The sequence below is a fragment of the Patella vulgata genome, chromosome 4 (genome assembly GCF_932274485.2).
Source record: "Patella vulgata chromosome 4, xgPatVulg1.2, whole genome shotgun sequence".
Taxonomy (NCBI): Eukaryota; Metazoa; Mollusca; class Gastropoda; family Patellidae; genus Patella; species Patella vulgata.
In genome coordinates, this window is record NC_065882.2 from 70,907,658 (window position 1) to 70,922,277 (window position 14,620).

At 39.8% G+C, this 14,620-nt stretch overlaps 1 long non-coding RNA gene across 1 annotated transcript in view; it reads right to left on the minus strand.

Annotated features, from left to right (window-relative positions):
• Positions 1-13,788, minus strand: part of LOC126818326 (uncharacterized) — a 22,176-nt gene extending 8,388 nt beyond the window's left edge. Inside the window, exon 1 of the long non-coding RNA XR_007679201.2 lies at positions 13,613-13,788. This is a non-coding gene — a long non-coding RNA (uncharacterized LOC126818326). The remainder of the gene's footprint in view (positions 1-13,612) is intronic.
• Positions 13,789-14,620: the final 832 nt, after the last annotated feature.

Sequence of the window (14,620 nt, forward strand, 5' to 3'; positions counted from 1 at the left end):
CACCGTTACACCGTAATGTTGGTTGAGTTCGAATTTTGTGAAAATCGGACCAAAACTGTCGAACAAAATGGCCGTTTAGATATCACCATTCCACCATAATGAAGAGTGAATTCGAATTTCAAGAAAATCGAAAGGAAATTGCCCGCTCTTTGTACGCAAATTGTGTATAAGTATGTAACACAAAGGTTGTGGACCGAGGTCAATTTTTATCCGATTTTGATGAAACTTAACCTATTTCTATATTCCAAAAATCTCAGTCCCTTTTGATATTTGCGCATTTCAGACCATAATTTTCTGGATTATGGCCCCTGATTTTACAAAAAAATCGTTTTGGTTTTTTGCTTGTTCTCTATTCATCTCTCGCAAAACGTGGACGTATCCTGCCTGGCAGCCGCTGGTTTATATTCGCGATGACCTACACTACATGAAGACATGACCGGTTGTAGTGGGAGGTCGCCTCAGGTCATACGAGCGGCTGTTGACCCTATGACGTCAGGCATTGATTAATCAACTAGCGTTGATGTTTCTAGTCGTTTACCCACAGTTCCGTGCATCACACGCCAAGAACTCACCGTAACAGACTGTTTCATGGGCTAATCCCCGACATTAACCAGAATGCGCTCTATCTATCTATCTATCTGGCTGGGTCTGCTCGGGTTTCTTTTTCTTAATTTAATTATCTTTGTCGGGAATGTCGGCAATAAAAATGTTAAACGGTTTAAGTGCACTGTTTAGTTCAATTGCCGTGGATTTATTCTCGAAAAAATGGTAAGTTCGGTACAAGTTCGCCGTATTCATTTACAAGGAAGGGACGGCGTTTTATTATCACGTAAAAGTTGGCTCATTTCGGGCATAATCGATGCCCCAAATAATTAATATAAATGGCCAAGAGCGTTTTTGGTTTTTTGGGGATTTTTTTGTAAATAGCGCATTGGTGCCCAAGTATATACAACAAGCGACCGACAGGGCAATGTATGTTACAGATATGCATACCCTACACATGCAACTCGGACAAAATAAAAGTTTGATAAATAAGCTGTGTAACTCATAAAAAACCCCAGTCCAATTGAATGAAGCTTAAGGAAAATATACGGGTTGTAATGTCCATGCATTTTTCAACAAACCATCGTTTTTCACCAATGAGCACTGAGCGCCATGGAAAACGCATCACTTAGTTTTTCGTATAACAAAATGATCCTGTAAACATATCTTATTTATTTTGCTTCTTATAGTGAACAATATTCAAATGGGAACACACCAATAACACCACATTTGTACACTTATGGAAGTTTAATCTGTAATCAACGGTACAAAGTCAGAGGGGTCAAAACCAAAAGTACGACACAGATGTCAGTAGCGCGTGTATCCTCCACGGGCCATCATCACGGTAGGCTACAGCATTAACGCGACCCCTGCAAATGCGTAGGGCGGTCCGGTGATGAAATGTGAAGCCTCCCCACACCATTACACTTCCCCCACCCCATCGATTCGTTTCGAAGACGCAGCAGTCTGCAAGACGTTCCCCAAGACGTCTCCACACACGTTGACGGCCATCAGCGTGATAAAGATGAAAGCGACTCTCACTGAAGAGCACACTTTGCCATATCAAACGCCGCTGACGGTGATGATCCCTGAGGATAGCTCCAACATAAGGTCGTCGTGCACGGAGTCCTACTTCTCTTAGACGACGTCTTACGGTGTTGGCACTTACTGGTCCTTGTATTCCGACGACTGCTGCACCTGTTCGAGTCGCTGGGCGGAATCTGTCACGCAGATGAGTGACCCGGATGTAGCGGTCTTGAGCCTGGGTTGTAACGCGTTGTGGACCAGGACGTTGACGGTCACGTGTTGATCGAGTAACTAGAACACGTTCCACCAACCTTACAATAGTGGACTAATGACAATTGAAGTGTCTGGCAATAACACGTGTAGACATGCCAGCCCGGGACATTCCCATGGCTTCATTCCGTTGATTTTCAGTAAGTCTCGGCATCTCTAGCTCGATTCCTTCACACGTCCAACAACAAATTACGACAGATTGATGTTTCACAGTTCATGTACTGCACATTAAGTTGAAAACATGCTTTTAAAGGGCTCACACACAATGCTGACGTGAATATTGGGTTTTTCATGTGCATTTCGTGCAATTTTTTTTTTTTTTTTTTTTTTTTGTGCACACGGGCCGATATTTTTTGCGTTTGGGAGCATTGTATGAACAATAGTTCATAGTATTGCATAATATTATACATACAAAACCACCTAGTAATACATTATTTGGGAAATAAAGTGATGCGTTTTCCATGGCGCTTTACAAACACTCTTTACGTTTATATACTCTTAAAAAAAAAAAGTGACGCAAAAGTTAAAATTTTCTAATAAATATGGATAAGAGGAAACTTATTGTTACGAACGTTGAATATGTTGTGTTATGGAGCTTACAAAATGTATTTTCATCGCAAGAGTCATTCGGAAATCAATAACTTTGTACACAGATAACAGTGAAAAATTGCACAAACGCAACTGCAGTCGATTTAAGCCACGGCATGGTATCCACGTGCAAAAGGAACAACAATCGCTATAAAAATGCGGGGTTCTGGATTCGGCTTCACTTCGGTTAAAACTCTCCGCGCAGATTTTATAATACCAAGACTGGACGAAACTCAAGAGGAACAACGCCAGATCAGAGGTTGCGAGTTTTTTGGGGGGTTTTATGTGTTCCCTAGCAATTTATAACAACGGGAATATTTATTTGATGAAATAATAGCTTCAGCCGGGTATTCATTTATAAAACAATCATTTATTGTATAAACATAGCATTTATAACAACGGGAATATTTATTTTATGAAATAATAGCTTCAGTCGGGTATTCATTTATTTTATGAAATATTTTTTTTTTTAGTTTTCCATTTCAGTTTTCCAATTATTTTAGTTTTTCACTGTCTTTAGTTGGCAGGCGGGCCGTACAAATGGCTGATTTTTTTTCAACAGTCGACTGGTACTGATATCTTTGTTGTTATATTCTTCCCATAACTTAAACAGTTGGCCCTCAATATGACGATACCGGGTTCTCTGGTGTCTCCTAAGCGATCCCTCGGACATCATTGTAATATCGAGGGGTATCTTTTCTGCTTCTGTAAACAATTCGCATATCAATAGATAAAAAGGCACCGGACCCCTGGCGTTCACCCGTGAATTAAGTCGGTTGTGCCAACCCTCTACGTCGTTGTTTGTTCGAACTGGTTTCATGAAAACACACCAATCTTCTATAGGGAAGAGACTCGATGTTATCCACGTTTCCTCTACATACTGTAAGATTGGTTGTAGTTGTTCCGGGCACCTTTCGTATAGATGGGCAAACATGCCAGCAATGTGTTTTGTAATGATATATAATATTTATGTACATTTCCGTTTTTTATTTTATTTTAGCAACAGTCAGTATATATTACCCATGTAATGATATAATATTTATGTACATACCATTACTTTAATTTTAGCAGCAGTCAATATACCCGGTTCTGCTGGATGAATATGATCTTTTAATCCTTTCGTGAAACTATTTCCGTCCCGAATCACCGTTGCAGGACAAGTCACAGAACCATTTCTCTTGCAGCACCATCTCAGAACGCCAGGACAGACTTGGTGCACATCAGGGGGAACTTGACAGCACAGCACTATATCGATGATATCTTGCGTCCGAATGTCATCCCTATCATGGCCATCAATGTCAACGCTTTTTTTTTCAGCTGGACAATGCCCGTCCCCACACAGCACGGATCACCACAGCCTTCCTGGCAAACAACCACATCAACGTTATGCCATGACCTTCCAGATTCCCGGATTTAAACCCAATTGAGCATCACTGGGATGAATTAGACGAGTACGACGGCAACAACAACCACCCCGCCCACCTCCCCTTTGGCTATGGATTTATAACATTTTGTCTGGAGACTATGCGAAACTTTTCAGTTTCGGGAATCATAATATCTTTATCGTACTAATGGATTAAATTTAAAACATTGAAAATCAATATATACTATTCAAAAAAAGTAGGGGATATTTGATTTTTAAGTGTTATTAAAGTCACCTAATGAAACTGACGAAGAAACAAATGACAAAATGAAATGAAGTTCACATTCATCGATTTATTCCAAATGATCGTTAGACTAAGTAAGGCACAGACTGACCATTATAAGGGTAAAATGATACCCGGGGTCAAACAGCAAAGTTACCACAGCATCACAACCAAGTCAGTAACGGGTAAATCCTCCTCTGTTTGCCAAACAAGCATTGATCCGACGTGGCATACTCCTAATGAGACGTCTAAGGTCATTTTGGTCCAGATTGTCCCATTCCTGTTGCAACGCAGCAGCAAGTTCTTGGACATTGGCAGGACGTTGTTGACGTTGACGTAACCTCTGTCCAAGCATGTCCCAGACATGCTCGATGGGGGAGAGGTCGGGACTCAGTGCTGGCCAAGGTAATGTGGTGATGTTCTGTTGTTGGAGGTAACCTGTAACGATCCTGGCCCTGTGACATCTTGCGTTGTCATCCTGGAAGATGAAACGGCGGCCATGACGTCGTGCGAACGGCACAACATGGACTGCCAAGATGTTGTCCCGGTAGTACTGGCCTGTAACACGCCCTGCAACAACATGTAAAGCCGTTCTTCCAGCAACAGTGATGACTCCCCACACCATAACAGAACCACCCCCAAATCGATCATGTCTGATGACGTTAACGTCTTGGAAGCGCTCGTTTCGACGACGCCACACCCTCCTACGTCTGTCCAAAAAATCAACAGTGAACCTTGACTCATCTGAAAACATCACATTGCTCCAGCGTCGATTATCCCAGTGTTGACGATCCCTACACCAACGACGTCTTGCCTGAATGTGATGATCTCTCAAACAAGGGATCACGCGAGGACGTCGGGCGCGAAGGTGACCCCTATGCAGTCGATTCCGAATCGTCTGGCCACTCACTCTCACACCTGTGTCTGTTTGAAGACGAGCGCTGATCTGATTTGCTGTGATGACACGATTTCTCAAGGCCAAGGTACGGATAAATCGATCCTGGGCTTGAGTTGTCGCCCTGAGCGTGGTCTGTCCTGTACAGATTGTGTATCACGGTATCTGGACCATAGCCTGCTTATGACAGACTGAGAAACATTCATCGTCCGCGCCACAACCGCCTGTGTTGTGCCGATCTGTAGCATGCCAAGGGCACGTAACCTTTCATTTTGGGTAAGCCGACGCATATCAAAATTTGTTTTCTGGTCACTAAAACAATTAAACTGATGTTTCCACCCTGGAATTCAATGCCACAATGACTGTAACATTCAAAGTCAGAGTCGTGCAAATCTTGGGTTTGACCCCCATGATGATCCCAAGCATCACCTGCATTCCATGCGGTAGCTATTGGTGCGTTTGGGCGTCACATGTAACTGGAAATGTTTCTTCTGTTAGGTTCTATAGTGACTTTTTTCGTAGTCATTTGCATATTTTAGTATTATGCCCCCAAAATCAAATATCCCCTACTTTTTTTGAATAGTATAGTACACGATGGTTAAGAAAGTTGAGTAAGGGTCGTCCGGTCATCTCCGGGGAGGAAGGGATTTATTTAATGGGCATGCTTTTCACGGCTGTCGAAACAACGAAATTAACGGAGCTGGTCAGTGATATGCCTATCAAATGTGATCTATGAAAGAAGTTCAGATAGTGCTATGTAAATGTTAAAGTTCGTCAGTTTTAATTGTTTTTGTGACTTGGGTGATACTTGGTTGTGGAAGCTTTAGTTAATAGAGGGCAACTTCAAGGCATTTAATCACCAGCAGTAATTGGTACAAGAGGTACGTCAAAATTACTTTCTAGTCCTTTTAGAAGTGCTAAGTGTTCCTCTACGTCACATGTGCGTTTAAAATGACTATTTACATTACAAGAACTTTCTAATTAGAATTATAAAAAAAAACATTGTGTCAAGAAATGAGCAAGCTAGTGACGAATGGCCTTTAACTCCATTACTACCGTTCTCATATTTTGCTACAAAATATCAATATCCTTACTGCAGCTTTCATTTCAAGTATGATTCATTAAGACATTTCGGAGATTAAAGTCAATAGATACAAACATGTCCTTCCACTTCATACTTAATGTTCACGACAAATTCTAAAACAAATAGAATTGCGCAAGTGGTTAATTATCTGCAGTAAAATTTATATTTTCATTTTTTTAGTCATATAAATATAGAATGGGCTTTCTCGAGCGCCCCCTCCCCGTCCCGACGCGTCTCTAGTGTCCATTATACAAACTATGAGGGTGTCCGGCAAATAGTACGTAAAAACCCAAGGGTCAGTTATATAATAGATACAGAATTTCCTGGAACTCCTTATGGCGCATGAGATCAACAGAAGGTGATGTACAGGTACTGACTTTGATTTCGTTGTGGGTTTTTTTATCTAGTTGAAAAATTCCACTTGCCAAAAGTCTCTACCTTTACAATCAATATAATACGTTTATTCGTATCGTTCGTCTAAAGATATGTAGGGGCATTTTCAAGATTAAAAAAAAAATGTCGGACCAGCTGCGTGGTAGCAAGGACGTGAAAATCTAACACTTTATGGAAACAGGAAAGCAACTCGAATCTCAAGACTTGACTACTGTACTACATATATAGAACAATATCGATTGAGCTGTCCTCAACTTTTATGGTTTTATCTGTAGGTGTAACCCCGATCGGGCAAGAAAGTGATGAAATTGAAATTTTCGTTTATATATATATTACATATATACTCAGCCAAATTAAAAACTTGACACTGATGAATTTCAAAAAAAATTTTCTGGTAAGTCAAATAAATTTTAAAGGGTTTCTAACGATAGTGACTTTTGAGCATATAAAGATGAAAAACCTGAAAAACACGTGCAAACACAAACTCGTGAGGTCAATCGATGCAAGTTTGCTTAAACTGAACATGCACACGTAACTTGAACTGGAAAAACAAATTAAAATTGTTATTTTCATCTTTGTTAGAAAATGCCGCGCCTTTCAAATGTAGAACGTCTACGTGCTATAGGTAGGCTCTGTGCTGGTCAGTCTGTGGTCACTTTTGCAAGAGCCTTTAATTGTTCACGCCAGACAATAATTAATCTTAGAAGGAGTGCTTCAAACTGGAACTATTGCCGACCGCCCAAGGGCGGGAGCGCCACGTGTGACGTCACTCCAGGAAGATCAAGCGATACGATTACGTCATCTTAGAAACAGATTTGTCACTGCAACCTCCACAAGTAGAGAGATGTTTGGTGGAAGGGTAACTGCACAAACTGTTCGAAATCGCTTGCAGGCTGCTGGTCTTCGAGCTCGGAGGCCCTATAATGGACCAATATTGACACCTCTTCATCGCCGTAACCGACTTCTGTGGGCCACAAGACACATAAGATTTACTCAAAGACAGTGGAATTCGGTTGTCTTAAGTGACGAATCTCGATTCACTTTTAGATTTGCCGATGGCAGAGTCCGAGTGTACCGCAGACGAGGTGAACGTTACGCTCAAGTATGCGTCAGAGAAGTTGACCGATTTGGTGGCGGCAGCGTCATGGTTTGGGGTTCTTTTTGTGCACATGGACGTTCTCCTCTTGTTGTTGTCCAAGGGAACTTAAATGCTGTCCAGTACCGGGATCAGATTTTGCAACCTGTTCTTCCGTTTATGCAGAGACATGGGCCTGGACTAACGTTTCAACAAGACAATGATCGACCCCATACAGCAATTGCTACCCAGAATTTTTTAAAGAAATGCCGGCGCCAAGTCCAGGATTGGCCGTCGCTTAGCCCTGACCTTAATCCTATTGAACACGTCTGGGACGAACTGGGTCGACGTGTTCGTCAGCAAGTGAATCCACCACTGACGTTGCAGGACCTTCAACATGCTCTTGCTGAGCAGTGGCGACGTCTTCCTCGGGTAGTGCTTACTAATGTTCTGAGATCCATGAGAAGACGTTGTGTGGCAGTACGAGACGCTAGAGGAGGCCACAAACGTTACTAAACACTTTATTCCGATTGTTCTCAAAGTCTGTGAATTTCATTTTGGGTGGTACTGTGACATCACGAACGTTATCAATGTCAAGGACTTTCGGCGAGACGTATTCTTGCTTTCTGTTGATGTCAAGGTCGTCTGTGCACAACATAACACTAAAATAGTTGCCTTACAAATATTAAAATTCAAGTCCCAAAAATCCCGAGTGTCAAGTTTTTAATTTGGCTGAGCATATATAGGTCATTCCATGTCAAGTGGACCGAATTTCTGAAAGTTGGGAACATGACCCCCACCCCAAAAATTATAAAAAATATATGTTATAGTAAATGGACTTAAGCTAACAAATCCAAAATTATACGTCTCTAGGCCGAACATTCGCGAGATATGGCATTTGAAATTAGGTTACTGAACGGATCATAAATTCAGTAATTTTTTCAGGTTTTCAGGCGCTTTAAACTCACATTTCTAGTAGAAATCTCTAACTTTGTAATCTAAGACAACTTTTGGTGTAGATTATGAATTTAGCATCACGAGGTGGCAAAATGTGAAACAAATAAACTATTCACATTTTTTTCAGGATTTCCGCAGCCTCTGGCAATGTCATTATTGTATACACAACCTCCAAAATTGGCATAGTTAATTTCAAATTGTCTTTTATCAATTTACAAAAGATTCTGAGTAGATGGGGTATATACTTTTCCAAATATTCAGTCTCGATATTCTATGCACACTGAAAACGTACAATGTACCCATTTCACCTTCAATTTTGGCCATGTGGGACAGGTTAAAATTCTGGAAAAGTTTGATAATGAAACTTCAATTACCCTACTATAACGTACATTAAAGTCCATCTTGTGTATTTAATGTCTTATATTTTTAATTGGCACCTGAAATCTGTGCGGTGATGAAGTTTTAATGGCCGTTATCAAAATTGTCGACTTTTCACGTTGATTTTAAAATTACTTCTAAATGACCTACACCCCTTAAATATGTCTATAGAGTAAATGTTTGCGTAGATTACGAATATGCAATCATTTTGGGTATACATTTATTGTTTTAATTTTTATTTGGCCTCCCAAATGAGAAAAAAATGTCTATTCCGCTTTACAAATTGGAATATTGAGCTTTGACAATCAGATTAAAATTAATTCTGAAAGATTTAGGCACCACATATGTCATTTTAAAGCAACTTATACTGTAGAATAAGAATACAGACTCATTTTGGCTACAGGGAGTATGTTTCAATTTAATTTTGCTTTCAAAAACAGGGGAAAATTGTATATGTCTTAGAAAGTTGAAGTACAGTAATGTTGTTACACTATCACTTTACACCTGAAAACTACAGGCCGCAATTCTTAACGCATGGTCTTGAAACTTTGCATACTTATTCCTTACAACCCAAGGACGTTTCCTATTGTTTTGGTGCATGCCCAAACCGGGTCAGAGCCACACCCATTTTTTCTTTGTGTGTGTGTGTTTTGCTTACAGGGCGCAATTCTTAATGGATTGTCTTGAAAACTATTCATATATATTCCTTATACCCAAAGGATGACTTACTATTTTTGGTGCATGCCCGACCCTCAGGGGCACAGCAACACCAGATTTTTGTGTTATCGTCCACAGGCTGCAATTCTGAGCTTTTGGTGCATGCCCGACCCCTGTCACGTTCCAGGATGATCGATTCAGAATTGCGGCCCCTAGGCGATAAAAATTCAAAAATGGGCGTTGCTGTGCCCCTGGGGTCGGGCATGCACAAAAAATAGCGGTCATCCTAAGGTATAATGAATAAGTATGAAAAGTGTTCAAGATGATCAAAACACAAAGACAGAGAAAACATAGGCGTGGCTCGCACCAAGAATAGGGAACATCCTTAGGGTATAAGGAAAAATTAGTATACAGTTTCAAGACGAAGCTTTAAGAATTGCGGCCTGTAGTTTTGAGGCGTCTAGTGATAGTGAACTACATAAGGCCTCAACTTTCTAAGGAGACAAAACAAGTTTTCAACTTTTTTTTTAAAGCAAAACTAAATTGAAACGACACTCCCTGGATCCCAAAAGGAGTCTTTATTCTTATTCTATGTTAAGAGTTGATCTAAAATGACAAATTTGAGGGACCTAATTTTCAGAAATAATTTTAATCTGATCATCAAAACCTATTATTCCAATTCGTGAAGCGTATTAACCATTTTGATCTTAGTTGGACGCAAAATAAAATTAGAACAATACAATAAACATCCAAAATAATTACATATTTATTGTAATCTACGCAAAAAATCACTACAAATATAAACGTTTGAGGAGTATAGGTCATTTAGAAGTTATTTTAAAACCAACATGAAAAGACAACAATTTTTATAACAGCCAGTAAAATTTCATCACCGCACAGATTTCAAGTGCCAATTAAAAATATAAGCCATCAAATACACATGATGGACTTTTATGTATGTTATAGTAGGGTAATTGAAGTTTTATTATCAAACTTTCAGAATGTTAACCTGTCCCACATGGCCAACATTGAAGGTGAAAATGTGTATATTTTGTACGTTTTCAGTGTGCATTGAATTTCGAGACTGAATATTTGGAAAAGTTTATATCCCATCGATCTCTTTTGTAAATTGATATAAGACAAACTGACATTAACTATGCCAATTTTGGAGTTTGTGTATTCAATAGTGACTTTGCCATAGGCTGTGGAAATTCTGAAAATAAAAGTGAATAGTTCATTTGTTCCACATTTTGCCACCTGGTGTCGCGAACAGAATGCATTGGACAATGGGTGATGCTAAATTCACAATCTTCACCAAAAGTTGTCTTAGATTACAAAGTTAGAGAGTTCTACTCCTATTATAATTAGAGCATCCGAAAACCTCAAAAAAATTACTGAATTTATAATCCGTTTCAGTACCCTGATTTAAAATGGCCATATCTCAGCGAGTTTCCAACATGGAGAGGTAAAATTTCGGATTTCTTAGTTTAAGGCAATATATACTATTCAAAAAAAGTAGGGGATATTTGATTTTGGGGGCATAATACTAAAATATGCAAATGACTACGAAAAAAGTCACTATAGAACCTAACAGAAGAAACATTTGCAGTTACATATGACACCCAAACGCACCAATAGCTACCGCATGGAATGCAGGTGATGCTTGGGATCATCATGGGGGTCCAACCCAAGATTTGCACGACTCTGACTTTGAATGTTACAGTCATTGTGGCATTGAATTCCAGGGTGGAAACATCAGTTTAATTGTTTTAGTGACCAGAAAACAAATTTTGATATGCGTCGGCTTACCCAAAATGAAAGGTTACGTGCCCTTGGCATGCTACAGATCGGCACAACACAGGCGGTTGTGGCGCGGACGATGAATGTTTCTCAGTCTGTCATAAGCAGGCTATGGTCCAGATACCGTGATACACAATCTGTACAGGACAGACCACGCTCAGGTCGACCAAGGGCGACAACTCAAGGCCAGGATCGATTTATCCGTACCTTGGCCTTGAGAAATCGTGTCATCACAGCAAATCAGATCAGCGCTCGTCTTCAAACAGACACAGGTGTGAGAGTGAGTGGCCAGACGATTCGGAATCGACTGCATAGGGGTCACCTTCGCGCCCGACGTCCTCGCGTGATCCCTTGTTTGAGAGATCATCACATTCAGGCAAGACGTCGTTGGTGTAGAGATCGTCAACACTGGGATAATCGACGCTGGAGCAATGTGATGTTTTCAGATGAGTCAAGGTTCACTGTTGATTTTTTGGACAGACGTAGGAGGGTGTGGCGTCGTCGAAACGAGCGCTTCCAAGACGTTAACGTCATCAGACATGATCGATTTGGGGGTGGTTCTGTTATGGTGTGGGGAGGCATCACTGTTGCTGGAAGAACGGCTTTACATGTTGTTGCAGGGCGTGTTACAGGCCAGTACTACCGGGACAACATCTTGGCAGTCCATGTTGTGCCGTTCGCACGACGTCATGGCCGCCGTTTCATCTTCCAGGATGACAACGCAAGATGTCACAGGGCCAGGATCGTTACAGGTTACCTCCAACAACAGAACATCACCACATTACCTTGGCCAGCACTGAGTCCCGACCTCTCCCCCATCGAGCATGTCTGGGACATGCTTGGACAGAGGTTACGTCAACGTCAACAACGTCCTGCCAATGTCCAAGAACTTGCTGCTGCGTTGCAACAGGAATGGGACAATCTGGACCAAAATGACCTTAGACGTCTCATTAGGAGTATGCCACGTCGGATCAATGCTTGTTTGGCAAACAGAGGAGGATTTACCCGTTACTGACTTGGTTGTGATGCTGTGGTAACTTTGCTGTTTGACCCCGGGTATCATGTTAGCCTTATAATGGTCAGTCTGTGCCTTACTTAGTCTAACGATCATTTGGAATAAATCGATGAATGTGAACTTCATTTCATTTTGTCATTTGTTTCTTCGTCAGTTTCATTAGGTGACTTTAATAACACTTAAAAATCAAATATCCCCTACTTTTTTTGAATAGTATACTATAACATTTTTTATAATTTTTTTGGGAGCTGGTCATGTTCCCACCATTGGTCCAGTTGATATGGAATAACCCATATGATTTAAAAAGGGGTATTGGCAGTGCAATAGTGTATTGTTGACAATAGTTTATTTTGGACATTTGTATCCAAGGGCCACTATTCAGTATTGGAAAATAATACTGTAGTTTGCAACAAGATGGTGTCACTTTACCTTGCCCTGAAACACTCAAGAAATACGGTCAGACAATTAGATTCAAGAATGTAGGAAAAATGTTGGTACATGTGTATTTTGGCGTGTATTTTAGCCTAATTTTACGAAGTTGGCCGAATGCAAGTGATTCAATTTAATCAACACTTCTCAATAGGAATTGAAAAGAGGGAAATCGTCAGTTGAAATATAGATTTAAATGTGCCATTCAAATACAGTAGTTTACAAACTATACTCGTCCATATTAGGCCTATGGATGGGATATAAATTTTCAACAAAATTTTGTCCGAAAAGATAAGTTACACTGAAACTGGCCATCAAGCAAATTTTGTGGATTTGGAATAGTTTGATACATGTTCCAGTGCATAGTATTATATATTCTCGTGTCTATGGTCAACATACTTAGAACCCACACTCGGAATAATGGCCATTATTATTTCACTCCATATAGAAGCTATATAGACTAGTCTCCCTTGATGATTGTTTACATTTCAATCTTTTAAACAATACGGGATATCCGGAAGTTATTTATACAATAGTTTGTTGCTTCTTCACAATATGCTAAACCTAAAGCTGAACTACAAAATATTACAGCCTGCGTTTCCTTGGTGTAGGCAGTACCGTCTTATTTCAATTTGCTTTTTAGAGTTTTAATAAGGTGAATATTTTCGATTTCAATCCTTTATATTGTCTTGTTGATTGGGTTATACAGTATAATCATGGACATTTATTTAAAATAAACCAAAGGTATGTACTTCTCTAATTTATCTCGTGTTTGTTGCCAGTAAACTCGACCTCAGCCTCAGTTTTAAATTGATGGTTTTGACATCAAATTTGAAAATAACTTACATGTACTTACTGTTTGTTTTCAGGAAATCGATAATTTATGATGAAATAAAACTAATCCTATGTCTATAGGCCAGAGAAGCAGTTTCGGTAACACAATTAATAAATCCATCAGACTTGGTTTGGCTGCATTCTTTGACTTCGTTTAGTGATAAATCAGTTTATTATCCGCCCTGCACGATTTTCTCTACCTGCAAATGTTTTAAATTTTGGCGCTCACAGACTTTATATACACTCGAAAAACAGCGACATCTAGACATTGGTTTAAGAGGGGTGGGAACTCGTCGTTTATTGTTTACCGGTACTCGAAATATGGACTTAAAGGGATAACGTGACGTAATAAAAAGATAATCTTGAGAGGAAGAATCTTGATAGATTTTAAAAAAGTGGTAGTCCCAGAGTTATATCCCCTACCGCAATAGGGAAAGGGGTCATCTTTGAATTCACATTTCTGAAATTCTTATAAGGTGAATTGGACTGAGTGTGGACAAGAAATTAAACATGCATTGTGGAACAACTAAATCTTCCTATTGCAGGTCTTTCTTTAGGCCTGCAATTTTTTCTAAATTATTAATAAGGCATTAAAGCTGCATTGGGTAAGACTAGATAAAGAACTGGCTATAATAGTTCAAAACTAGATAATGTAAAGAGAGTATGCTGAAAAAAGTTCAGTCCAATTACTTCACCCTGAGCCAAGATATTAGCGATAGAATTATAAGCTAGCCTCGATCGTCATTACTACCGTTACGATAATAAACAAGTCGCGATTATTCATTTTTATGGTAACCACATCCACCAAAAAACGTCCTTGAATCCACTAAATATCGCTGACATCCGATGGTATCAAGAGTTGATTATGGTCTTGGTAAGTTAATTAATGTCTACTTAAACATGCATTATGCAAGAGCTAAATCTGATTATTGCAAGTCTTAATTTAGGCTTCAGATGTTATAGAAATTATAAATTAGATCTTTATTTAAACAAGAAGACCAAAATCAACTCTGTAGACCCACGGATGGCT